Source organism: Panthera pardus, unplaced genomic scaffold (genome assembly GCF_024362965.1).
Source record: "Panthera pardus isolate Hobbes unplaced genomic scaffold, ASM2436296v1 HiC_scaffold_8, whole genome shotgun sequence".
Classification (NCBI taxonomy): domain Eukaryota; kingdom Metazoa; phylum Chordata; class Mammalia; order Carnivora; family Felidae; genus Panthera; species Panthera pardus.
This window is the reverse complement of record NW_026527013.1, coordinates 113123189-113128563: the sequence shown is the minus strand read 5'-3', so window position 1 is coordinate 113128563 and position 5375 is coordinate 113123189.

Genomic DNA, 5375 nt, shown 5'->3' with positions numbered 1-5375 from the left:
GTGCTGACAGCTCAGAGCTTGGAGCCTGCTTCAGATTCTGTGTCTCCCTTTCTCTCTGCCCCTCCTCCACTTGCACTCTGTCTCTGTCTCTATCTCTATCTCTCTGTCAAAAAATGAATAAACCTTCAATTAATTTAATGTTAATTTTTTTTTTTTTTTTTTTGAGAGAGAGAGAGAGAGAGGGAGAATCTCAAGCAGGCTCAGCACTGTCAGCACAGAGACCGACGTGGGACTCGAACTCATGAACTGAGAGATCATGACCTGAGCCAAAACCAATAGTCGGACGCTTAACTGACTGAGCCACCCAGGTGCCCAGAAATTTAAAAAAATTAAGTAAACTATCAGTTTTAAATGTGCTTGAACTAATTCTGGGGACAGGTATTTGGGTAAGTAAGAGGGAGATATTTCAAAAAATTGAAATCTCTGGTTTTTTGTAGGTTCTAGTATAATATTAACACTTTATATGCATAATGTCAATCTTTGTATTGAGTTTACTCAATCTTATTATAATACGAAAATGATTTTTGGAGAGCTTTGCATTCTACATTATTCCTGTAAGAAATCTGAAAGGAAGAAATGTGCAGAAACAACTACTTGAGATTGGATAAGTATATATTGGGTGTTTTTTCTGATTATATTTTTAAAATACTGCTCCCAGACTCATGTACACATTTGGAAAAACTAACTTCACATATTTAGTATGTATGTTTTATTTTATTTATTTATTTATTTATTTATTTATTTATTTATTTATTTATTTATTTTTAAAGCTCTTCAGCTGATTTTAATGTTCATTTATTTTTGAGACAGAGAGAGACAGAGCATGAACAGGGGAGGGTCTGAGAGAGAGGGAGACACAGAATCTGAAACAGGCTCCGGGCTCCGAGCTGTCAGCACAGAGCCCGACGCGGGGCTTGAACCCACGGACCGCGAGATCATGACCTGGGCCGAAGTCGGATGCTCAACCGACTGAGCCACCCAGCCGCCCCAGTATGTATATTTTAAACGGGAGAAATACCATTAAAGTCCATGGAGTAAAAAAAAAAATTGAGTAACCTAGATGTGGACTACAGATCTCGTGAGATCTGTGATTCAGTCACAACGACATCACACTGGAAGAATCCCAAGAGGCCCAGGGTTTTCGAGCTACATGTCGTGGGGTTCCTCTGGGGTTATTTGAATCCTGGATCATGTACTTCTGCATCAGGGATTAACTACTGCTCAGGGGATCAGAGCTAATTGATTTGTTTGTTAAAACTCCTCCTCAGGCATAGACAGTGCTTGTCACAACGGTCAGGAGAGAAGAAAATGTGAATGTAGTCTTCCAGAGTTTGCTGAGAATGTCAATTTTCTTTCTACCCTTAGCAAGATACAAGGAAAGGGGAGGGATCCCTAGAAAGTGATTGCTCATTCCTCTACATCCGTCAGAAAACTTCTAAATGAGTGAACTTTTTCCTGGAGAAAGATGAAGTGGCTGGTGGCAGGTAGGGCTAGAATCCTCATGTGTAACAACAGCCCCCTCTATCTTAAGCTTGAGCATATACCTGTCCCCAAGTGGGCCCACTCACAGGGTAAGACAGTGAGGAAGCCTGTTCAGCAAACGGCAAGAGGAAAGCACTAGAAATGCTGGCTGCACAGGTCACACCGAGGAGCCAGCCGCAGAAGGGGCAAAGGGAAGGTGGTAGGAGGAAACCCTGATGCCTGTGCAGGTGTACCGAGCGGACGGATCAGGTGTTCGGAAGTGTCACTAGCCTTGCCCGCGCTGTCCTAACACCAGTTAGCAGGCAGGTGGGCAAGTTTCCTGCATACGGTGGTTAGAACTTTGTTTCTGAAAGGGCCCTGAAAGAAGACATACTGCAGATTTCGCCAGCTTTACCTAAGTCCCGCTGTGATCCTCAGTAACCTGCTTTGAGACAGGCTTCCGGTTTCCCCGGGGAGCAGGAGGCCACCTTCAGTGACTCCAGAGAGAACTACGAGCCGTCTGAAAGAAGCTCAAAAGTTCCTGCCAGTCCTTCATAGTTAGAGCAGCCAGCCATTCTGTCCCTCAGAACGTGGTCCCATGCAGTTAGAGGTCAGTGTGGTTAGAGGAAGCACCACCCAGCCCCAAAAGATAAAATGCTGAGACTCAGTGAAATAGGCCTGCTACCATTTTGTTCTTGTGGAGAGTAGTTTCCTGGTGGGTGATGGCATTGCCAAGAATTGCTGAGAGAGAGAGACAGAGAGACAGAGAGACAGATAAAGAGCAGGAGGAGAGGGGCAGAGAGAGAGGGAGACACAGAATCTGAAGGAGGCTCCAGGCTCCGAGCTGTCAGCACAGAGCCCTACTCCAGGCTCTAATTCACAAACCGCAAGATAGTGACCTGAGCCAAAGTCACACCCTTACCCCACTGAGCCATTCAGGTGCCCCTAGGAAAAAATTCTTTTTAAAAAAATTTTTTTTAATGTTTATTTATTTTTGAGAGAGACAGAGACAATGCGAGTGGATTAGGGGCAGAGAGAGAGGGAGACACAGAATCTGAAGGAGGCTCCAGGCTCTGAGCTGTCAGCACAGAGCCCAATGCTGGGCTTAAACCTGTGAACTGTGAGATCATGACCTGAGCTGAAGTTGGACACTCAACCGACTGAGTCACCCAGGCGCCCCTCTAGGGAAAATTCTTGAAGGAGAAACTGAAAACTCCAGGCTGACCATCCAACAAAAGGAGACGGGAAGAGCATGAGACAAGCTATGCCTTTGCTAGGCAACCACCACAACTTATCACTTAAAATGAAACTTGTATTATTTTGCCATCAACACTGCCTTCCAGAAGAAGGAATAGCGGGGGTAGGAGTGTCTAAACGAGGGCAGGGGCCAGCACCCCTGGCTATGTGGAATCAGGAGACCCAGTGAAGTCCACTGAAAGATGAAGAAGACAAGATACAAGGGCTGTGGAATCAGCTCGCTCTTCTTGCCAAACCTCCGTCTCTGAGCTGCTTTGGCAAAACCAGCTGCCAGTTTCACATTACCCAGAGGAAGAAAGAACTCTGTGGAGACAGCAGAAACATTGCCTAGGACAGTGGCCACCTTAGAGCATGGGACGGTGACCAGGGAGAGGCTGATGGTACAGGCAGCCCTTGAGAACTGCCCTCCAGAGGGTCCAACTTCCCAAAGAGGAGGTGCCTTGGCTCAGTCTGAGTCACAAGCACATATAAGACAGCCCCAGAGATTCTTGGGTAGGGATAATCCCCTACTTCTCCCTGAGACCAGGAGCCCAAGTCCTACAGTTACCAGGTGGGAGGTAACAAGCTTGAAATTCAGCTTTCAGATTACATTAAGTAACAACTACTCATCGAAGCAGCCTAGAAGCATGGCAAACTGACCTTGTGGTCTCTACTAGCTTCATCCAATGGGGACGAACCTCTCTGGAGAGATGCTTCTGAACCCGTGGGGTGGGGAAGCCCACAACACATCCATCAGAACGATTGGTGAAGCCAGAAAGTCAGCACTGTTCAAGCTTCTCCTTTAGCCTCATCGGGCATGCCTGGTGCCAACCTCCTGGTGACCTATGAAGCCAGAAACAGAAAGGCCAGGAGTGCTGGCCCTTGCAGCCAAAATGTCGAGTGTATTCCCTATTTCATATGGCTTTTACTGTGGAAATATCTAAGGTACCTGGGAAGGGCTAGCTTACTTCCCTCTTCAGCTTTCCCCCTTCTCTCTCTCTCTTCCAGTATGCTTGTTGTGCAATGACTAGGTACCAAATTGTACCTAGATTCTAATGCCCCCTCCACCCTGTCCAGAAATGGAGATTAGACACATGTATAAATAACTCTCTTACAAGGCCAAAAGGGATAAGAGCCATACATAACAAGTAAATGTGCCAAGGGTTTGCAAATACAGGGCCCCCATATAAATTCAGGTCAATTTTCAGCTCTTTTTCAGCTACCTAGGGATCCATTTAGTGTAAAGCCAGATAAAAATAATCTAATGGCCCTATTATAGTTTGAAAGAGTTGTTCAGTCCCATTCGGTCACTTACAGAGTTTAAAAATGCCCAACAAAGCCAAAAAAAAAAAAAAAAAGGCAGCTCTCCTTTTTAAATGTATGGCATGTTTGGTTTTATTTTTGTTTTTGTGTGTGGATAGAAGGTGTTCTTACATGGTTATTTGTTTACCAGCACATTTTCTGTTATCTGGATCTCTATCACTGTGTGTGGCTCAGGATGCAGGCTTTAGGGATGTACACATGCAGGATAATTGTTCCAGCCCTCCAGAAGTTCTGGAACACTCTGGGGGGGAACAGTGCTGGTGTGAATGCTTCCTTTCCTCAGCTGGGGCACAAGAGTTCAGCCTACTTGGGGACATAATTCACTGCTACCCATTTGATGTCATTGCCAGTGCGACATGTAAAGGTGGGGAAGTGGTTTTGGGGGCCTAAGACAAATTAGGGTAATTTGGAGACTCATCGCTTTCACAATCTGGTCATCTCTGTAGCTGAACACCTAGTCCGTTATTTGCTAACATTATTCAATAAAAAAAGAAAACGTGCCAAGGTCTTATATCCAGGACAGCATGTGCACTAGGGTTTTGCAGGAGCTGGTGCTTCCATTCCTGTCTCTCTTTCTCTCACACAAGTAAGATAGTTACAGGGATTTGGCTTCTAGGTCTAATATGCTCCTGTTAGGAAGGCAGTGTCAAATAAATGGACTTAGCCATACACGCGTTACCAGAAGCACCTTACTTAAAAGGTGGATGAGAAGCCCAAACCTTCCCAGTGATAACTATCCTCCCAACCAATAAAGGCGTCTGCATTTAGCAGTAAGTCAACCTGAACATCCCAGCAATATGATGTGCAAACCAGCACCTATCACTCTGGGGGGAACCTCAGGTGTTTAAGAGACCTGTGCTATCCTGTTCCTGAACCAGTGCAATTAGGTTTACCAGTAATGGTAATGGAACCTCTAAAATGTGAATCATTGAGAAAAAAAATAATTCAAAACTTTTTAATAAAATAGTTTTCCCCTACACATTTCCTTGTATGTCTCTGAAAGATACTAGCAGGTATTAACATTTTTTTTAAATATTGGATTTAGTCTGTGCCCCTCTTCTCTGCACTTTTAATTTCCTAAAGTATTTGGATAAGTTTCCCGTTGCTGCTGTAACAGATTACCACTTAGTGGTATAAAGCAACATAAATGTATCTTCTTAGAATTCTTGAGGTGGTTGGCGTTAACATCAAAGCGTCTGCAGAACTGCTTTCTTTCTGGAGCCTCTAAGGGGGGGAATCCATTTGCTTGCCTTTTCCAGCTTCTAGAAGCTGTCCACATCCCTCGGCTCATGACCCCACATCACTCGGGTCTCTGCTTCAGTCTCATCACCTTCTCTGACTCTACGCCATCATGC